We start from the raw sequence: 21,083 nt of genomic DNA on the forward strand, positions 1-21,083 counted from the left end.
TGTAATTCTGGAACTGTCCCTGGAAAATCGGGACACTTGGAGGGTATACAGTGGTGGCCTGCTGGGGAGAGGCAGTGACTGAGGATTCTAAATCTGTTCCACATGCATTTCACTGTTGTTCTTCCCTACATAGGGGACTGTCATTCTGTGAAAGCTTACTGGGGTTTTCTAACAAATAGCTCTTAGCCCCCTCCCATAACTACAGTTCCCAGTGCTTTTTGGGGAAAGGGATGGGCAGGCCCATCAGTTTCAAATCCATATAAATGTTAAATGTGCATATGCTTGCATGTTTCATTTCTTTGTTTCGAGTTTGTGCTTAAGAGAAAGACAGGACTCAGGAGTAGGGATAAGCTACAGTATCCTTGTGGTCAAAGCACTGCAAAGGAAGGGTGTCTGGATCCTCTGCTGCAGTCTATGGGTATGGCATGCCGCACTGGTGTGGCAGGAGAGGACGGCAAGTGTGGCGGGAAGATTCAAGGACGATCCTTGCCCTCAACTGTGCCAAAAACCTTGATTCCCCAATTTATTGTTATTTTTAAAGGATGGGGAGAACCCCCTGATTAGTTTGAATCGAATAGGTTATTCAGTGTGCAGCATCAATATTTAATATGATGCTTTCAGATAGCAAAAGGGGAACCAAAGAAAGCTGTGTAGCTCTTTGATCATTCCCACAGTCATCCAGTCACCCCACGGGCCTGTCTAGCTGACTGGGCTGGTGCCCTCTGCCCTGCAGGAATTGCTGCTCCTTTCTCTTCCTCCTCCGCAGGCAGCAGACAGGGCAGGACTAATAATCCAGAGTCAGATTTAAAGTGATCCTGATTAGGGAAACACCTTGACCCTTTAGAGAGCAGATTCTTGCACTGTTCTGCCTTGTAATCCAATAGGCTCTCCTGGCCTTTGCAGGAAACAAACAACACACACACACATGCTCCAATCTGCCTTAGGCCAAAGGCATTAAAGTCTTACAGTGTTGGGAAACTGAAGGTTTTTTTAAAGGGTATTTTGACACGTTTTTGATTTGATTTTGCTCATGCTACAAAGGCAGCTGTTTAAAAATGTTTCATCCTTCATCTCAACACAGGGTACTTGTGCATGTGGATGGGTTGCTTGGCTAGAGAAGAAGGTTAGCCAGGTGTGTGTGTGTGTGTGTGTGTGTGTAAATATGTATATACGGAGACAGAGAGCTATATAGAAATAGGGCCCAGAATGGGTGGGTAGGCAACCTCAGGCCTGGAAACTACTCCCCAATCCCTCTCTAGGCCACACCCCTTACCTCCTTGAATGTTTTTGTCCAGCTGGCCTGGATGAAGAATTGTGAGGGGAGTGTGAATGTGTGTAGAAAATCTACTGTACAGAGGTCAAATTTACATTAATCCCTCCACCCATGTTTGTCTCTGGCCTTACCTATCATGTGGCCCCCTGTAAGGTCACCCAGAAGGTCACCCTGTAACGTTCCATATATATATATATATATATATATATATATATATGCACACACACACACACACACACACACACACTATGGGTGTTGCTCTGAATTATCTCTTAAGAACTCTGGTTGTAAACAGCAAAAACAACCCTGCTATTGACAGTCAAACTGGTTGGGCAAGCATGGCCTGGCCAATTTTCTGTCACCAGAAGAAACTGCTGCTGGTGGGCATGAATGGCTGGCCATTGCAGAACTAAAGAAATGGCTAGAGATTCTTTCTGCAAGGGGGCATGTCTTTTCTCCTGCAACCCCCCCCCCCCGCCCTGTGAGGGGTATGATATCACCCCACACTCTGTGTGAATTGAGGGTGTTCCCAGATGTTTAATATTGTAAATCAGTGATTGAGGGGTCTGAAACAGGTAGTTGACAACGGGTTTTATTTATTTTCCATTGAAAGGGTAAATTTGGATAAAATGTGTGGGAAGGATACAGACTGGCAATTTGATTTCTACATTGTATTGAGGCTTAAAAAAACCTGTCTTCTAATAAACACCATCTGAAAGCACCCTGAGACTTTCTTCTTTTTAAGAGTACCTGAGAGAGGCCTAGAGAAAGACAGAGGGCTTACTTTTGAATAGATGTACTGTTTTGAGTTTGGGGCATTAGGCTGTATGCCGAGACCCTTCTAACCCCTGGATCCAGGAAGTGTTAAAATACAGGGTGAGTCTTTTAAAAGAGGCCCCGTGGAACATGTGTACTCTGTATCCATGGGGCCTCTTTTAAAGGACTCACCCTGTATAAGTCAGGCTAGCCTCCTGATGAGGTGATCGCATGGGTGATGGGCCATTAAGGGGGACAAAGGAAAGAGGCTCTGTGTGAGACAGTAAATGATTGGGGCCCACTCCCTCAACTCCAGGTAGTTAGAAGGACAAAGCGAGAGTTCAGAGCAGAGAGTGAATTGATATGAACTAGAAGCTAGATATAAAGCAGCAAACTGGGAGAAGAATGCCTGGCAGAAACAAGATCCTTTTGGGGTTGTAACACTGTGAACCCCTGCATCATAGGCTCAAGTTGTTTATATGTGTAATAAACCATATCTCATAGAGACACCACAGTCTCTGCTGTGCCTCATTTCCAAAGGTAACACAAACCCTGGGTCAGCCCCTGGAACCCCTGGGATCTTGCATCGCTTGGAGATTGTGGTGGCATATACTCTTAGACCCAAAGAGATGCTACATCACTTCCTGAGACAACTGGCATTCAGAGATATGTGAAAAGATCTTCACTCACGAAACACTGAGGAATGAATGGGGCTGCAAAACTGTCTATGCATTTTTAATCTCTTAAGTGACCTCCTCCTTTGTCAGATCCTCTTTATAGCCCCAGCATTTTAAAGGTAGCATCTTGTACTGACCTCTGGGTTCAAGCAGGAGCCAGCGGGCCTATCTGGTCCTCCATGTTCCCTCGCAAGAGGTGGGTTGCTAGCAGTCTGGTCTCGCCCTCCTTTCCAAGGTCATTTGCTCACCGGGGTTTTCCATTGTTATTTCCAACTCTGCTTTCTGTGACGGAATCTCTCATCTCCCCTGAGCCGAGAAGAGAAGGATTCAATTTGAAAGCGGCAGCACGATGACATGAGCATGTTATTAACTTCCTGAAGTTTCAGAAACGCCATTCCACTTGGCTCTAAAATAGCAACCTGTATCCTCCCAGTCATCACTACGCAGATATTCTGGCTTGCATGGGAAGAACGGGACGTGCGTAACATAAATCCTGCTGTTTGCTTGAACCACACAACTTTCAGACCAGTTAAGCTGCCCGCACAACACAGGCTACGCTTCCTAAACTAATATGACATCACTTGGGCCCTGGCATGCACACGTTAAATTAAAGTGCTATCAGCAAGGGGTCGCCCACTGAAATATACTCAGAGTCGCAAAGTGATTTCATGCTCTTTATTCAGCTCATAGTGGTGAGGAGGAATGAATAAATGTCCCCTCACAGTATCTGCTTTATATACATTATTTCCACAATGGGCTGCACATGATTGGCTAATTCTGGAATTCTACTGTAAGCCAATCAGGTTGTGGATTCACTTCTATCTGGAGCAGGATTGGGTGGTTCCTGCCAACCAATCATACTGCTGCATTGTTCTAGGACCAATCAGACTGCTGCATTCTGAATCCTATTGTTCTAGGACCAATCAGACTGCTGCCTTTTGGATCCTATTGTTCTAGGACCAATCAGACTGCTACAGTTTGGATCCTATTCAACTCAGTACATAACACCCCTCCCCTCTAAGTTCCAGTCCTGCCCGGGAGGTCGCATTCATAGTCCTCAAGGTATGCCGGCGGCCTACGTGTGCGTTGTGGCCTGGGGTGTTCCCTGGTCCGGGCTCCGGGTTCTGGCTCGTGTTCCAAGGATGCTGGCTGTGATGCGGCTGTTTGGTCTGGTGCAACCGGCTCGCTCAGTCGTGGTTCTGGTTCCGGTGTCCTTTCGGCCTCACGGGTCCTCTCTGTATTTACTGATTCTGCCTCTCCTGCTGGCCCCTCCTGCTCTATGGGCCTCACTGCCCCGCTGTTCCCTTGGGACTCCTCTGACCTGTCCTCCTCCTGGTTTTCTCCCGGGAATCGTCGCCGTATCTGGTCGCAGTGGCGGCGCCAGCATTGCCCCCCATCCGTTAGCACCTCGTACGACACGGGGCCAGTGACCCTGGTGATTGTGGCGGGTACCCATGCTGGGCCTGCCCCAAAATTCTTTGCGTACACTGGGTCCTGGGCCTCGAAGGTCCGGGGGTTCCTGCCTTCCCCCACCACTACCTCATCCTGAGCTCTATCGGGGTGAAGGCGGTCCAATCTGATTGCAAGGCGCCGACCCATTAGTAGTTCAGCGGGGCTCCGGCCAGTCGTTGAGCTGGGGGTGCTGTGCTGTGCTAGAAGGAATGTGGCAAGGCGGTACTCCCAGTCCCCTTGCGTCATGCGGCGAAGGGTGTCCTTGGTGGTCCGCACCATGCGTTCTGCTTGGCCATTGGTGGCAGGGTGGAACGGCGCCGAACGGATGTGGCGGATGGCGTTCTGCGCTGTGAAGGTTTGGAATTCTCCTGACGTAAATGCAGTCCCGTTGTCTGAGACGAGAGTGTCAGGGAGCCCGTGGGTTGCAAACAGCCTGCGTAGTACCCGGATGGCTGCGGACGTGGAAGTGGACGGTACCAGTGCGACTTCCAGCCATTTGGTGTAGGAGTCCACCACTATGAAGAATGTTTTCCCCTGAAAGGGGCCAGCGAAATCCACATGCAGGCGTGACCATGGTGCTCGGGCGGACTCCCAGGACTGGACTGGGGCCCTTGGGGGATCTGGGCGGGATTCTTGGCAGGCCTGGCAGTGTTTGACCCAGGCCTCTATCTCTCCATCGATCCCCGGCCACCACACATAACTCCTGGCAAGGGCCTTCATTCTTACTACCCCTGGATGTGTCTCGTGTAGGGCTGTGAGGACCCTTTTGCAGAGGGGCTGGGGAACAACGACTCTGCTTCCCCATAACAGGCACCCCTTGTGGGCCGACAGTTCATGTTTGCGGGTTGTGTAGCCGGCGAATTCTGGCCCGGGGCTGCTGCTGGGCCATCCCCTCCACACCCAGTCCAGGACCCGGGAGATGACCCTATCTTTCTTGGAATGGTGTGCAACTTCTTGTGCCTGAATGGGGCAGTCGGGAAGCAGCTCCAGGCTCATAACCTCTTGTGCAGGTGCTGGGTCAGGGCCTGTTTCCGGTAGTGGTAGCCTGCTGAGGGCGTCCGCATGGCCCATCGCCTTCCCAGGTCGGTGAATCAGTGCATACTGGTAGCTGGCAAGGAAAATTGACCACCTGAGGACGCGAGGAGACAGCACTTGGGGGGTCTGCTTTTCGGGGGCAAACAAGCCAAGCAACGGCTTGTGGTCAGTCACCACGGTGAAGGGCCGCCCGTACAAGAAATCATGGAATTTTTTTACTCCCTTTACGATTGCCAGACCCTCCTTGTCGATTTGCGAGTAGTTCCGCTCGGTTGTGTTGAGTGTCTGGGAAAAGTACGCCACCGGTACCTCTCTTCCATCCGGGAGTTGGTGCCCCAGGACAGCTCCAATGCCATAGGGTGAGGCGTCGCATGCTAGCACCACCGGCAGCCTCTCGTCGAAGTGTGCCAAGACCGAGTTTGAGACGAGCAAGTCCTTGACTGCCTGGAATGCGGCCTCCTGGCGCTGGCCCCACACCCAAGGGGCCCGCTTGTCCAGGAGTCTGTGTAGGGGCTCCGCTACCGCCGCCTTGTGGGGAAGGAAGGAATGGTAAAAGTTCAATAGTCCCAAGAAGGCCTGAAGTTCAGTCTTGCTCTTGGGCGCTGGGGCATCACAAATGGCCCGTACCTTGTCCCCAGTCGGGTGGACCCCTTCTGCGTCCACCATAAATCCCAGAAAGTCCACCTGAGGCACTCCTAGTAGACATTTTTCCCGCTTCACCTTGAGACCCGCCGTCTGGAAACGGTGCAGAACGGTGCGGAGGCGGTCCTCAAACTCCTCTGGTGTGGGGCCGGCAATCAACACATCATCGAAGAAGGGGGTGACGCCAGGAATCCCTTTAAGGAGAGAGTCCATTATATTCTGGAATATGCCTGGTGCCACGCTGACACCGAATTGCAGCCGCTTTACCCTGAACGCTCCTCTGTGCGTCACAATCGTCTGTGCCTCTGCTGTGGCCTCATCTACTGGCAGCTGTTGATATGCTTGGGCCAAGTCCAGCTTGCCAAAAATTTTCGACCCAGCCAGGGTGGCAAGGACATGGCTGACCACTGGCACTGGGTATGCGTGGGCCGTGAGGGCCTTGTTTATGGTACATTTGTAGTCTGCGCAGATGCGGACCGAACCATTAGGCTTGACGGGTGTGACGATTGGGGTTTCCCAGGGAGCATTAGGCACCGGCTCCAGCACTCCTTGCTCTACGAGTCGGTCCAATTCCTCGTCTATACGGGGTTTCAAGGCGAACGGGACCCGGCGGGCCTTGAGCCTGACCGGTCGTACTGCGGGGTCAAGCTGTAGCGCAATGGGGGGGCCCGTATACTGTCCCAATTTCCCATCGAAAACCCCTGGAAATTCCTTGCATATGGCGTCCACGTCCACTTGTAAGCTAGTGTGGTTCACCCCGGTGACAGCTAGCCCCAGTGGTCCAAACCATGCCAATCCCAGTAAGCTAATGTAGGGGCCCTTGACCACAAGCAAGTCCAGTTGCCGCGTCCGCCCTCGGTATTGCACCCTGAAGGTCCCCACCCCCATTGTGGGGACCTTACGTTTCTGGAAGTCCCGGAGGGTGAATGGGGCCGGCCTGAGTTTGGGACCCCCAGTGGGACACAGTTTCCTTAAGGTCCTTGCCGAGATTATGGATAGAGTTGAACCCGTGTCAAGCTCCATGCGGCATGGGGCCCCCTCTATCTGTACCTCTACATAAATTTTCTCTACGTTGGGGTGGGGCAACTGGTATACCTGGAAGTCCGTGAGCTCCGTCGAGTTGCCTTGGTGCGTTGGGCCCCGGGACCTGGGGCTCTTGGATTGGTCATCTGATGCCTGGTGTCGGGTGGGCCGAACCCGACACACCCGGGCGATGTGTCCCGATTTTCTGCACTGCCTGCACTCTGCGTTGCGGAAACGGCAGGTCCTCCTCTCGTGACTCTCCCCGCAGCTTGCGCAGTTCCCTCCTTCTCGTCGAGGCAGCTGTGGTCTGTGCGCTGCTTGAGTGCGCTGCTGTACTCGGTGCACCTCCTCCCTGTCGGATCCTGAGTCGTCGGTGAGGTCTTCATGGTGGACCCTCGGTTGGGATGGCAGGCTCGGCCGTGCCTCTTGGGTCGACCTCTCGGCAGCTTCTGTTGCCAGGGCCTCCTCCAGAGCGACCTGGAACGTTAGGTCCTTCTTAGCGTAGAGGCGCCGTTGCAGCTTCTCATCCTTCAGGCCACCGACGAGGCGGTCACGAAGCATGTTCTCCAGCTCTGAGAAGTTGCAGAACCGGGCGGCTTGGCGGAGAGAGGTCACAAACCCAGTTATGGTTTCCCCAGGGGCTTGCCGCTTTGCGTAGAAGGCATTTCGACGAGCCACCACTGAGGGCTGCGGCGAAAAGTGCCCCTTCAGCTGTTCCATTATTGTTTTGTATGGAACAGTAGCGACGTCTTCAGGCGCAAGGAGAGCCCGGGCGATTTCAAACGTCTCCTCTCCGCAGACGCTGAAGAATATCGCCCTCTTCTTGGCGTCTTCTTCGTCGGTGACCCCTTTGGCTTCTAGGAGGAAGGTGAAACGGGAGGCGTACGCTTCCCAGTCTCCAGATGCTGGGTTGAATGGCGAGAAGCTGTTGTTGGCTGCCATTCTGAGTTCCTTGTGCCCCGGAGCTGAAGCCTGGATACACGGTGCGAGGCAGCGGTGCGGCAGTTGGCGGTGCTGCGGTGCTGTGTGTGGCAGTCAGCTCAGCGGGATCCCACCTTCGTCGCCAGTGAAATATACTCAGAGTCGCAAAGTGATTTCATGCTCTTTATTCAGCTCATAGTGGTGAGGAGGAATGAATAAATGTCCCCTCACAGTATCTGCTTTATATACATTATTTCCACAATGGGCTGCACATGATTGGCTAATTCTGGAATTCTACTGTAAGCCAATCAGGTTGTGGATTCACTTCTATCTGGAGCAGGATTGGGTGGTTCCTGCCAACCAATCATACTGCTGCATTGTTCTAGGACCAATCAGACTGCTGCATTCTGAATCCTATTGTTCTAGGACCAATCAGACTGCTGCCTTTTGGATCCTATTGTTCTAGGACCAATCAGACTGCTACAGTTTGGATCCTATTCAACTCAGTACATAACACCCACAAAAGTGAGGGCTTGCAGGGTGGCTGCTCATCAGTTAAGGAAGGAAAGGGAAAAAGCAAGAGCTGGGTCTTCAGGGATAAACCACATTGAATGATAAAAAGGATACCTAAAATATCATTATGCAGCCATACCTTGGCTCTCTAACGGAATCTGTTCTGGAAGCATTCGAAAACCAAGGCACGCTTCCGATTGGCTGCAGGAGTTTCCTGCACTCAATCAGAAACTGCGGAAGCTGCGTTGAATGTTTGGCTTCCAAAAAACGTTCACAAACCGGAACACTCACTTCCAGGTTTGCGGCATTTGGGAGCCAAAATGGACGAGTACCAAGGCGTTTGAGATCCTAGGTATGACTGTATGCCCAACTGATCACTGGTAACATCTCATCAGGAGATTCATTCCATACGATGTCACTACAAGAAAGAAGATTCCACCTAAACATTAGGAAGAACTTCCTGACAGTAAGAGCTGTTCGACAGTGGAATTTGCTGCCAAGGAGTGTGGTGGAGTCTCCTTCTTTGGAGGTCTTTAAGCAGAGGCTTGACAACCATATGTCAGGAGTGCTCTGATGGTGTTTCCTGCTTGGCAGGGGGTTGGACTCGATGGCTCTTGTGGTCTCTTCCAACTCTATGATTCTATGATTCTATGACATGGAAGATGGTTTTCTCCTGCTCTGGAGGGTAGGACCCAAACCAATGGCTTCAAGTTACAAGAAAGGAAATTCAGACTAAACATCAGGAAGAACTTTCTGTCAGTAAGAACTGTTTGACAGTGGAACAGACTCTCATGAGAAGTGATGGATTGTTGAAGGTTTTTAAACAGAGGTTGGATGGCCATCTGTCATGGATGCTTTAGCTGAGATTCCTGCTTCGCAGGGGGTTGGACTAGATGATCCTCGGGGTCCCTTCCAACTCTGCAGTTCTATGATTCTATGAATGTTGGAATCAGGCTTTCCCACAACATATCACACAGGTGCCATCTCTATTTTTTATTTTTTTTGCACCCATTGAAGTCATTCCTTTCTCAAGCAACCTTTTAAGTGCATATTTTTATCCCAGTATGCAATGGATTTGAAATTGTTCCTATGCATGACATTGTCTTACATATGTTTTAATTGTTGATGCTTTTATTTAACAGCAATGTTTCATAGGAAGCCATTCAGAAATGGAAATAGATAAAGTAGTAAATAAACAGAGGGCTGCTGCCAAAATGTCAGCCTGTGCCATGGCTTTTCTCTCTGTAAATGATTTCATCATGCTGTGGATTTCCTCTAGTGTCAGGCCAAGATGCTCTGCTGTCTGAGGTGAAGGAAAAGATAGCGCCCCTCTCCTCTCATTCCACACAAAGACTCTTGCTTCAGCGCTCCTCTCTGTACCTGAGGGCAACAGACTAGGTTAAGGGGCACAGGGCAAGCCATAGGGCAGACACAGCTCTGTCCTCCAACACAGCCTGCCCTCTAGCATCTCTTAGAATCATAGAATCATAGAATCATAGAGTTGGAAGAGACCACAAGGGCCATCGAGTCCAACCCCCTGCCAAGCAGGAAACACCATCAGAGCACTCCTGACATATGGTTGTCAAGCCTCTGCTTAAAGACCTCCAAAAAAGGAGACTCCACCACACTCCTTGGCAGCAAATTCCACTGTCGAACAGCTCTTACTTCAGGAAGTTCTTCCTAATGTTTAGGTGGAATCTTCTTTCTTGTAGTTTGGATCCATTGCTCCGTGTCCGCTTCTCTGGAGCAGCAGAAAACAACCTTTCTCCCTCCTCTATGTGACATCCTTTTATATATTTGAACATGGCTATCATATCACCCCTTAACCTCCTCTTCTCCAGGCTAAACATGCCCAGCTCCCTTAGCCGTTCCTCATAAGGCATCGTTTCCAGGCCTTTGACCATTTTGGTTGCCCTCCTCTGGACACGTTCCAGTTTGTCAGTGTCCTTCTTGAACTGTGGTGCCCAGAACTGGACACCTGAGGCGGCTGCCACTCTTCCTAGTGAAAGGGTTAGCCCTGCCCATGCATTGCCACCAGTGACAGTGGGTAGGGATGGAGACAATCAGTGTAATATGAGGAACCTGGTAGGTTTTACTACATGTTACAGAGAGATCAGCTGTCCTGTGTTTATCACAACGTGTCCTTTTTGTGCAATGCTCCACAAAGAAGATTAGGAAATGGTTTTCCAAGGTCCCAATGAGCATATTGAACCCCACTTTTGATATCCAAATGGTTTTGCAGGGGAAATGTACCCATTTTATACCTTATGAGCGTCAGAAAATAAGTACCTACGAAAAAGAGCAGGCACCTTCACCTTCAAAAGCTTCCTCTTCCTCCATTAATTCTCCATTGGTCAATTTATTGCCTTCCCTCACTTTCCCCTCCCTCAGTTCGGATTTTGTCATACCAGGGATACTCTGAAAAGGGGAAGATATAAGAAAATCCAGACTGAGGGAGGCAAAAGCTATGGGAGGCAATGATTTGGAGGAGAATGTCATATGACCAGGGGAAATTTGAGGGAGGTACAGGAAGCTTACTATCCACATTAAAGAGTAGTATGGATGAGCCCATCTACTTTTTAAAAGCCAAGCTTTTCTTTAAAAAGAAAAGAAAAAAAAGAACTAAGATGTAAAACAAAAAACCCAACCCTATCCAAATATGATATAGAAATTTCACTGGTAACGTGAGTTCAATATATGGAAATCAAGACAAATTCAAACAAAAATAAAAGAATTCACATATGCAGATCACATAGAGCAAATTATAAAGGAGATCATATAAGGTTTACACTGTCAATTGCTTAAAAGTTGCCAAAGAAGGTTAGATCTCAACTTATTCATTAAAAAATAAAATATTAGTTAGTATACTGAGATGCCAAACTTTAAAATACAGATAAATATACTTCAGATAATTTCCTCAGTTTATTTATTTTAATACACTTCCACATATTTCACAAAAATTATACGGACACAACCTACCAAAATTAAGCCCTTTTAAGTCCTTCAGATTTCAAGTGGCAAGTTAAGCACATGCTTCCGTCTCTCCCATTAAAACCAATGTGACATTAACTTTGGCTGAATCATGTGTCGTGTGGTTTACAATAGCATAAAATAATCCAATTAATCAGATCCTATTTAAAAATAAGCTAAAAATGTCGCCATCGTACCCTAAATGTTATTTGCCATATACTTCAATATTCAGCAGAAATAAAAATTTGTTAAAATTATCAGTGAGATCCTATGCATGTTAATCTGCAGTTCCTGCTTGCAAGCTTCCCCCACATCTGGTTGGCCACTGTGAGAACAGGATGCTGGACTAGATGGGCCATGGGTCCGATCCAGCCAGGCTCAAGTACTCAGAATTTCCATTCAGTATGTTTAGTCACTAAGTTGCCATAAACCTGTTGTGCTAGTAACTCACCCTTTTCATCTGCTTTATTTTATTTTTAAATTTTCTGACACGTAAAATTAAGAAATATTCAATTTGTTTTTTAAAGAAGCAAGGCCTATTGAATTCAATGTGGCTTTTTGCTAAGTAAATGTGTTTAAGGATTACAGCCAAACACCCTTGATTTATTTTAATAATCCCTGTAAATAATACAAGGCACACCTTTTTTTCAATAAGTGTACCTGTACCTAATCTACCTTGATTCTCTCCTGATTCGACCAACCAGTCCCACTAGTAGAAGCCCATGCAATGATTTCTGCCAGCCCAACAGAACTCCCCCTGCTTTCCCCCCCTCTGTGTCTCCTGTGCCCTCCAAATGATTCTGGCTGTGGGGGTTTGGAAAAACCCAGATCAGCACATGAAGGGAGAGAGAAGACTGTTCTATTAGGCAAGCAGAAATGCTCGGGCTGACAGAGCCATTTCCTTAATGCTACCATTGAACATCCCCACCGTGTGGGAATCCCTTGCAGATGACTGCAGTGCCTGGAGGCAAACAGTCAGATCACACGTCCACAGCAATGACCAGAGGAGGAATGACCGCTGGGAAGAGTACAGAGAGAAGAAACGCCATGGTGCATCTGCATCAACATAACCGGATGCCTTCATCTGTCTCGGCTGCAACAAAACATGTCTCTCCTGCATGTGTTTCTACAGCCACAGCAGGCGCTGTAATTTTCCAATAGTTTGATTTCACGCCCAAAGGGTGCACTTCTCCATTGTCTCCCAAGACAGACAGATGCCAACCACTGAATTCCTCCTATTAATTTAAGTGATCTATTTTATATATGCATTTCATAAAAAATTATATACCAATTGCTGGTAGAAAAAAAACCCTTAAAAGTTTACAAACAAAGATAAAACAATAAATTCATCACTACTATAATTTAAAACATACAGAAAGTTTAAACCACAATAGAATAGACTAAAACAAATTATGTCATGGGTTCATTCACTGCTGCAAAGAGAACTAGTATTAAGAACATAAGAGCCTTGCAGGATCACACCTAAAATCCACCTTTTCCAGTATCCTGTTCTCACCATAGCCAATCAGATGCCCATAGAGATCCCACACTCAGGACCTTTGTGCAACAGAACTCCCATGCACTTGTGATTCCAAGCCACTGGTATTCAGAGGCCTGTTTTCTCTGAAACTGGAGGACGAACACAGCCATCGAGATCATTCATGAATTTGTCTAACCCTCTTTCGAAGCCATCCAAGCTGGTGGCCATCACTGCGTCCTGTGGGACCAAGTTCCACGTGCTTCGAGAAAATCTGCTTGCTTTTTCTGTCCCGAATCCTCCTCAGCTTCCTTGGATGGCCGACAGTTCTAGTATCACGAGAGGGGGAGAAAATGGTCTCCCTATCCACTCTCTCCACACTATGCCTAATTGCACACGCCTCGCCCCTTTCTCCATGGATTTCAATGGGAAAATTAAATATGAGATTAAATCTCTCCACGGAAACCAACGGGACTTCAAAGTGCTTTGGTTTGGCTAGGAAGTGCCCTCAGGTTTTTAAAACAAACAGTGACAGTTGTGCATTAGGGAAATGGAGTCTCCTACACTTCTCTGAAAAGAGGTGTTGCTTCCACGCAGTCAGGTTCACGTGCCTCCCTTTCTCTCATGGCTGGCCATTTCCCATTCTTATGCATGCATCACGCAACATTTGTAAACGTCTTTTTTGTTTTTGTTTTAAGGTGTGGGGGTGGGATGCTGCAATCCCGAGCCAGAGCCTCAGATTGTAAAGCCGTTTTCCTTTTCTTCTCTCTTTTTTAAAAACTACAGCTGAACTAATTTGATGAAAGGGAAAAATAAAATGCAAGCCAGACTAAACACCCAAAGTTCCTACCTACAACCAGCACTCGGGCTTTCGCAGGCCAAAGTCAACACATGTCAATTTTTAACATGACAGGACTTTTAAAAGGGGGTTAGAGTGCTGAACGAGGAGCGGCTGGAAAACATTATTAATGGATTCTGTCAATTAAAGGCTGGCAAGTCGAGCTTTTACAAAGGGCTGCGCTTCCCTCCCTTTTAAGTTGGTGGAGGAATGATTTATGGGCTATTTGTTTACGGTGTTGTGGACACACAACAGTGTTCTGTGGCTAGTGTACCTTTGTGTTAGCTGGAGGTGTGTCTATGTGGGCTGATTCACACAAACACTCCGCTGATGGTTACTTTGCTTTCTCCTTCTACTCATGGTGGAGCAACATTTTTTCTCAGCACCCCCAACAGGCCTGGTGCCAGCACTTGGCACCCTAGGCCAGTGGCGGCTGGTGGCGGCAGGGGGGCGGTGCTTGAAGGTCATGGGGTGTGACCAATGAGCACTCACAAGGGTTCAGCTAAGTTATTCTGGTATTCTCCCTTCCTTGCAAAGCTACTGAAAATTTACCAATACGACCCGACTCAAATGAAAATTGCCTTACTTTGGTATAGAAGGGGTCCCTCCTGTTGCAATTTCATGCTGTACATTACTCAGAAGTAAGCCCCACTGAATTCCATGACCCACATCCACAGGATTGCAGCTTGAATTGGTTAATCTTAAAGGACTGTTTTAACATGGAACCCCATCCATTTCCAGATGTACGGAAAAATATCATTCCCCTCCCCCAGCTTATTAACTTCTACATCTCTCCCCCCCCCCCCCCGCCCCAAATTTGGAATAAGGTGGATATTAAGCAGACCTTGGAGGTCAGGATTAAAATCAACCATGAAACTCACTGTGTGACTTTGGGCCAATCATTTGCTCTCTTTTTGTATTTAATAAAGTGATTCCACAACAGGTATCCTTTGTATAAACAGTACATCATATAATGACTGCAGTGGAAGGTTCTGGTGGGTCAGGCCAGGGGCCCATCTGGTTCAGCGTCCTGTTCTCCCGGAGCATTTTTTAAACCTAAGGAAAAACAGGAATGCAAAACCTCAATTTTTCTCTGAAGCATATACATAGTGGATCAGCCTCCATTGCCCTCTCTGAAGTAGATTAGGCTGAGAGATGACAACTGGCTCAAGGTCGTTCCTCAGCTTTATGCCTGAATGGGGATCTAAAACTAGGCCTCAGCAGCCCTGTCCAACCATGTCCAGTCTAGGAATAGGGGAAGAACTTGTTCAGTTCGCATTTTCATGGGGACCTACAACTGATTTGTACTTCCTGAACCAGGAAGTGAGCCTTTGTGATGCCCTGCTCCAGCCAAACAGGGTTCACAAAAATGCATATACTATTTATTTCCATTTAGAAATCATTTCCTACACAACCTATCAAACTAATTTCACACACACACATACACACAACATATTTAGAAATAAGTTCTAATGCAAAACAGATATGGACTGGAATATCTCCACATAAAAGTGAAAACAATGTGCAATGCTACACATAATATTAGGGGAAATGCTTGAGGTCAAATTGCATACAAAAACACATTTTTAGGAGAAATCAGAACAAAAATGCATCTGGGTTTTTGTGCAGATTTTTAAAAGAAATTTTTGCAAATAGAATAAAGTGATTTTAAGCCTGGAGAAATGAGGAAAAGAGGAAAACCAAAACTGGCAGATGTCTCTGTTCACAGACCTGTCCAACCCTCTTACTACTACACTACACTGCCTCTCAAAAAACTTGTTTTACAAGGAAAATACAATTTGCTGAAACAAAGGAAGGTTCTAGGGACCTTCAGATCTCCAGTCCCACACTTTCCCAATACAGCTATTTCAACATAAGCAGCAGTCCTGCAAGCACTTCCTCGGAAGTAAGTCCTTTTGAACTGGCTGAAACCGACTTCTTCTGAGTAAGCAAGCTTAGGGTCAGGATGCTTGCCTTCTGATGCAATCCTTCCCCCACTGCATTGCCTGGCTTTACTTTCTCAAGATGACAACCTGGCTAGCTGGCCTGACTCAATTGATAGGCCTGTCTTGTCTTCGAGCCGCCTTATCAGACAACATCAGGGTTGGTCAGACTTCATAGAATTTATTGAGCCAAGCCTCCTTTTCCAATGATTTGCTTGTCGCATTTGAAATGGCTGTTTTGGGTTGTGTTGGTGTGCACGGGGGTGGGATGGGGGGGGACTCTTTAATCAAATTTTTAGATAAATTACATCACGGCCATGAACTGGACATGTTTTTCCTAATAAGTAACCTGCTGATTAAATGTAAAACGAATGAATTTAAAAATATAAAATGTACCTGCAAATTTGCTTTAGAGTTCAACCCAAAGTCTAACATGCCAGGGCTCCGGCCAGCCTAGAGGTCACAATCGTTTGACCCAAAAGCTCTGCCTTAAGCTCAGGTGCATGGAGACTGGTGGCCATCGTTTCTTTTAGACTTTGGATCTTATACAATGGATGGGATGGGGAGGAGATGAGAAGTGGCTCACCCTTTCAGTTCCTTGGGCTTCTCTGCACTATGCAAAATTGATCTTTCCCACCTCCCTTCCGCACAGAAGTGAAGGAAACAGGAAGTACAGGGCATTTGTGTTTCATGATCAGCCTCATTCTAGAACATCTGAAGTGTCTCTCTGTGATGAGGGGATGGTCCTCTGCTGGGGTCAAGTCAATTTGAACTTCTCATTTTTCCAGTCTTAAACTCAGTTCGCCACATAAGTTTGCAAACGCTTTTAAATATTTCCCTAATAATATTAATTTATTTAGGGGTGCGGGTGGTGCTGTGGGTTAAACCACAGAGCCTAGGACTTGCCGATCAGAAGGTCAGCGGTTCGAATCCCCGCAACGGGGTGAGCTCCCGTTGCCCGGTCCCTGCTCCTGCCAACCTGGCAGTTCAAAAGCATGTCAAAGTGCAAGTAGATAAATAGGAACCGCTCCGGCGGGAAGGTAAACGGTGTTTCCGTGCGCTGCTCTGGTTCACCATGACTTAGTCATGCTGGCCACAGCATGACTTAGTCATGCTGGCCACATGACCCGCAAGCTGTACGCCGGCTCCCTCGGCCAATAAAGCGAGATGAGCACCGCAACCCCAGAGTTGTTCATGACTGGACTTAACGGTCAGGGGTCCCTTTACCTTTAATAATATTAATTTAACCTTTAATTATTTAATATTAATTTAATATTAATATTTTCCCAATAATTTCATCATTAATAAATAATTTCATTAAAGTATGCATTTAATGCGCACTTTACCTGGTATATGAACTTATGTGCACATTATTTGGTTGAATTCTGAACTGCAAAATGTGCGGCTTTCGGAGGATGTATGTGTTTCAGTTGATGTTCTCTTTCAGGAAGGGTCGATGAGGTAGAGTCACCTTCAAAAGGAAACTGAGCCAATTTTCTCCCTCACTTGTATCCAAAGCACTTGTATTAAAAGCACTGCCTGTTTTAATATTATGCTCATATCCTGGGCCAGAGCCCTACTGTTCAAAATGCAGGTGGGGCCTGTTTTAATTTACACCCGTGTTGATGGGATGTAAGAAAAGCCACAACACATTTGCCCAGCACTCCAAAACTGCATCCTCAGGATGGCTTCGGCAAACCATTCTCAACGGAAGGTCCACATGCAACCTCCTTGGCTTGGGCATATCATCATCATCACCATCATCATTTAATTTGTATGCCGCCTTGCCATAGTTAAAACCATGCTCAAGGCAGCTTACAATGAGAAAATGTTTACATTATTACAAACATAATGAAAGTAGCCAGAAACAACGAACAAAACACATCAACAAGTACACAACAATAATCGAACAATTTCCACACAAATCATTATAAGATTTAAAAATAAAGATACAAAAAAATCAACAACAACAAAAAGCAGGGGGGTAGGGGTGGGGGGAACCCAACAAAACCCCACCAGCAATACCCCAGCCCAAAAGTCTGTTCAGCAGCCTCAGTTTATGGAGCTGGAGTCAGCCACGGCCCCACCTTCCCCGACCAGGTAGAAAAGGCCTGCAAGGCAGGGAGCAAGTCTTTAGGGCTAACAGCAAGATGGTATCTCAGAGTTACAACTTTGATCCCTTTAGGTGTGCATTGTGCTATTTTGCAGAGGTTACACATGTTACAGTTTTAAAAATCCAATTCCAGTTTGAAGAGGAATACAATAAGCTTGCAGCTTACATGCATTTAATGAGCACATTCAGCTTTATGCACCTGGTAAAAAAATGTTTTGTTTTATTTTTAAAGTGGTGGGGTTTCTGAGAAAATGACTTTGACAGTCCTACCCACCATTGAACCCAATGGGTTTTGACCAAGTATGATATTGGGTTTAGGCATGATCCCTGGAACATAGCCCCCACATAAATTGGGGGCTTACTGTAGTTTCTTGTGGGGGGGGTGAAAGTTGGGGCAGGGAGCAACTCAAAACACAGCCCTCTCCTGGCCTTACCCAGCAGCAGATTGCTTGAAATAAGGTAGATGGACTCTCGTTCCAAATGGATGAGCAAGATTTTGACCCAGTTTGAAACATTCCCAAAGGATCATGTGAATCAACTCTTTAAGAAATGAATTATAATTTTGGAAGCATAGCAAAGGCAGAGTCAATTACATCTCGACATTCTCAGGAATATTTCTGGTCAAAGGGATTCCTTTCTTCCTGTTTTCCTAAAGTATCTTTTTACTTTAAAAAGGGAGTGAAAGGAACCGGTGAGCTTCAGTCGGCTTCTTTAGACGATGCTGCCCTGAGACTGGCCCATAATATGTGCACATAAGGCACACAAGGAACTGATTTGAAGCGGAATGGTGTGTTGTGGGGGGAACGGAGGGGGGGAGACTACATAGACACACAAAGCACTTGGGGCCTTTGTACCACAAGGACAAGGAGCTGGCAAAGTGAGGAGCTGGAAGTTATTGTTGGCACAGAAAATCCCTGTTTGCAGAAAAAGAAAGGTGGGTAAAGGGGAAGGAAACATTCCATGAAATGGGCATCAAGGCAAAACAAAAAAACGAAACAAAACACAAAACCCCTGCTTTCCCCTGAAGAAAAGGAAACATCAGGAAATGCCTGGTCTCAGAAAGTCAGGGGGAAACGCAATTTGCCTACCAAAAATAAAAGGCACAGTAAGCGAAGATTGACACAAGAGAGGAAGTAGTTGCTCATTTCTTCTTTGACACCTCCAGTGTCCAAATAAAGTTTAGATCTGCCGCTCTTTGTTTCCCTCAGTTTTGCCCCTTAGGGCCGTGCCTCTCAAAACTGTTGTTTGTTGTGCGTGCCTTAGACAGGAGGTAGATAAGGAGTTGGACTACAAGATTCCATAGACAACTAGCATAAAAAAAGAGAAGGAAACTGTCCCATGCATGTTCTCCTTCTGACTGTAATGTGTGTGGCTTGACGTTTGCCCTTCAACATCTTTCTCCACAGTGGAAAAAGGCAATTTCTCTGAGATACAGTTCCATGGGGATCCATGGGGCATCTTCCTGAATCAGGCTCCTGGTGGATAGGAGCCAAGCATCTGAGCCGTGGGCGACCAGTAACTGTGACTCCCCAGAAGACCCAGTGATCAGGCAGGGATATAGGGATCAGGCAGCCCTTGAGGTATTGTGGACCCAGGTTGCAAAGGGCCTTTTAAATTAATACAAGAACCTTGAACCTGGCCTTGTGCTTAATGAATGAGGTGCTTCAGTTTAACAAGGTAATTGGGAAGCAAGTCCTGTATTGGGCTTTGTGGAGTACATCCCTTCCAGCTCTGCACTTTCTGTGAGACTTCAACTTCCCCACCCCTTTGTGTAAGCACTGTCACAGCTAGCATAATATACGCTAAATATTATTATTTCCATGCTGTGTGGCTGATGGGTTAGTGAGAATTTCTCCCTCCTTCCACTATTTGCCAAAACAGCAGCCAAAGAAAAGAAAGAAGCCCTTTTAAAATTCAAGAAATAAACTCAAGGACTGTGTTCACACACACACACACACACACACACACAGAGAGAGAGAGCAGTCTCCTCCATGATCCGTCTGAATACTGTGTTCACCAGCCTATGTGGCATTTGCCAGAACTGTCAAATGGCCAGTCCAAGTCTGAGCAGGATCCTACATGTCAAACGTACACTCCACACAACCATGTTACTGTTCAGAGGAGGGAAAAAACATCGTTACTCTGGATCCACCGTGGATTTAACTTGAAAGCTTGGCACTGTGGTTGCATGGAAACAACTCTGGATATGTATGGCTGGGCAGGCTAGTGAGGGTTGCAGTCTGGTGAGAAGGGGCGTGAGAGGCCTGGGGGACGTGTTGAGGGCCCAGACAGATGGCTCCCCACCCCTCCTTTAAATGAACGAGCTCTTGCCTGCACAGTTAAGAACTTATAGAAATATATCAACAGACTTCCTTGCGCAAAGCTTCTAGGACTCACTTTATTGATGGCTTTTTGTTGACACATCTCCTGACAGCCATTTCCTTGTGTAGCCATACTGTGGAGTTGTCCCTGCAGGCAAGCTACCTTGTGAAGAGACTGGGTGAGGAGGGGAGGGGAGGGGGAACCAAACCCAAAATAAAACACCCCAAACAATGGAAGCACCTTGTTTAATGTCAATAGTTACCGCTTGTCCGCTTTGAGTAATCATTTAAATCATTAGCTCCTGGTAGTTGCTAGCAAAGCCCATTCTCCTCAGCTCTGGAGCAGGTGAATAATGGTGTCAGTCCAGCGCTAGGCCCGCATTCCACAAGACAAAAGCAAGGTGGCTCTTGCTGGAGTGAGTGTAAACGGCAAAGGAAACATGGACGCACAGAAACGAGCATGATTTACGGATCTGCAGCAAACAAGCGCTTGGGCAGGCTCGGTGTTGAATTATTCGCTGGGGGAGGAAGGGGAGCAAGGGCTTCATTTCTGAGGGGGAAACTGAGGAGCTCTCTCCCCCCTGCCAAATGCAAACACATTCCTCCATGTTCCAATTATGTCACTATATCTGTACACAATGTTCTGACACTGCTTTCCAGTTCTAAGCCCCCAATGTATTCATGCTACAGTCAAACCTCGGTTGTCAAACGCAATCCGTTCTGGAAGCCCGTTCGGCTTCTGAAACGTTTGACAACCGAGGTGTGGCTTCCGATTGGTTGCAATAGCTTATCGCACTCAAGTGGAAGCCGCATCAGACGTTTGGGTTCCGAAAAACGTTCGAAAACTGGAGCATTTACTTCCGGGTTTTCCGCATTCGGGAGCCGAAACACTCCAAAACGGAGGTGTTTGAGAACCGAGGTTTGACTGTACTAGTCTTCTGCCCACCTTTGGTTGCTATCACTTCTGTGCCTCAGCAACCTAGGAAGCTGCCTTACACTGAGTCAGGCCATTATTGTCCACACTGACTGACACTAGCTCTCCAGGGTTTCTGTCAGCTGTCTCTCTCCACCCTACCTGGAGATGTTGAGGATTGAACCCGGGCCCTTCTGCATATGGTCTACCTCTGTG

The 21,083-nt window shown here is 47.2% G+C and overlaps 1 long non-coding RNA gene across 1 annotated transcript; it reads right to left on the minus strand.

Annotated features, from left to right (window-relative positions):
• Positions 1-1,849: 1,849 nt before the first annotated feature.
• On the minus strand, positions 1,850-20,997 carry LOC308472279. Its single transcript, XR_013983403.1, has 3 exons — positions 20,196-20,997; positions 14,459-14,633; positions 1,850-3,012 (listed from the first exon to the last, which is right to left on the minus strand). It is a non-coding gene; the product is annotated as an uncharacterized lncRNA (long non-coding RNA).
• Positions 20,998-21,083: the final 86 nt, after the last annotated feature.

This window comes from Podarcis pityusensis (assembly GCF_964106645.2).
Source record: "Podarcis pityusensis genome assembly, chromosome: 2".
Taxonomy (NCBI): domain Eukaryota; kingdom Metazoa; phylum Chordata; class Lepidosauria; order Squamata; family Lacertidae; genus Podarcis; species Podarcis pityusensis.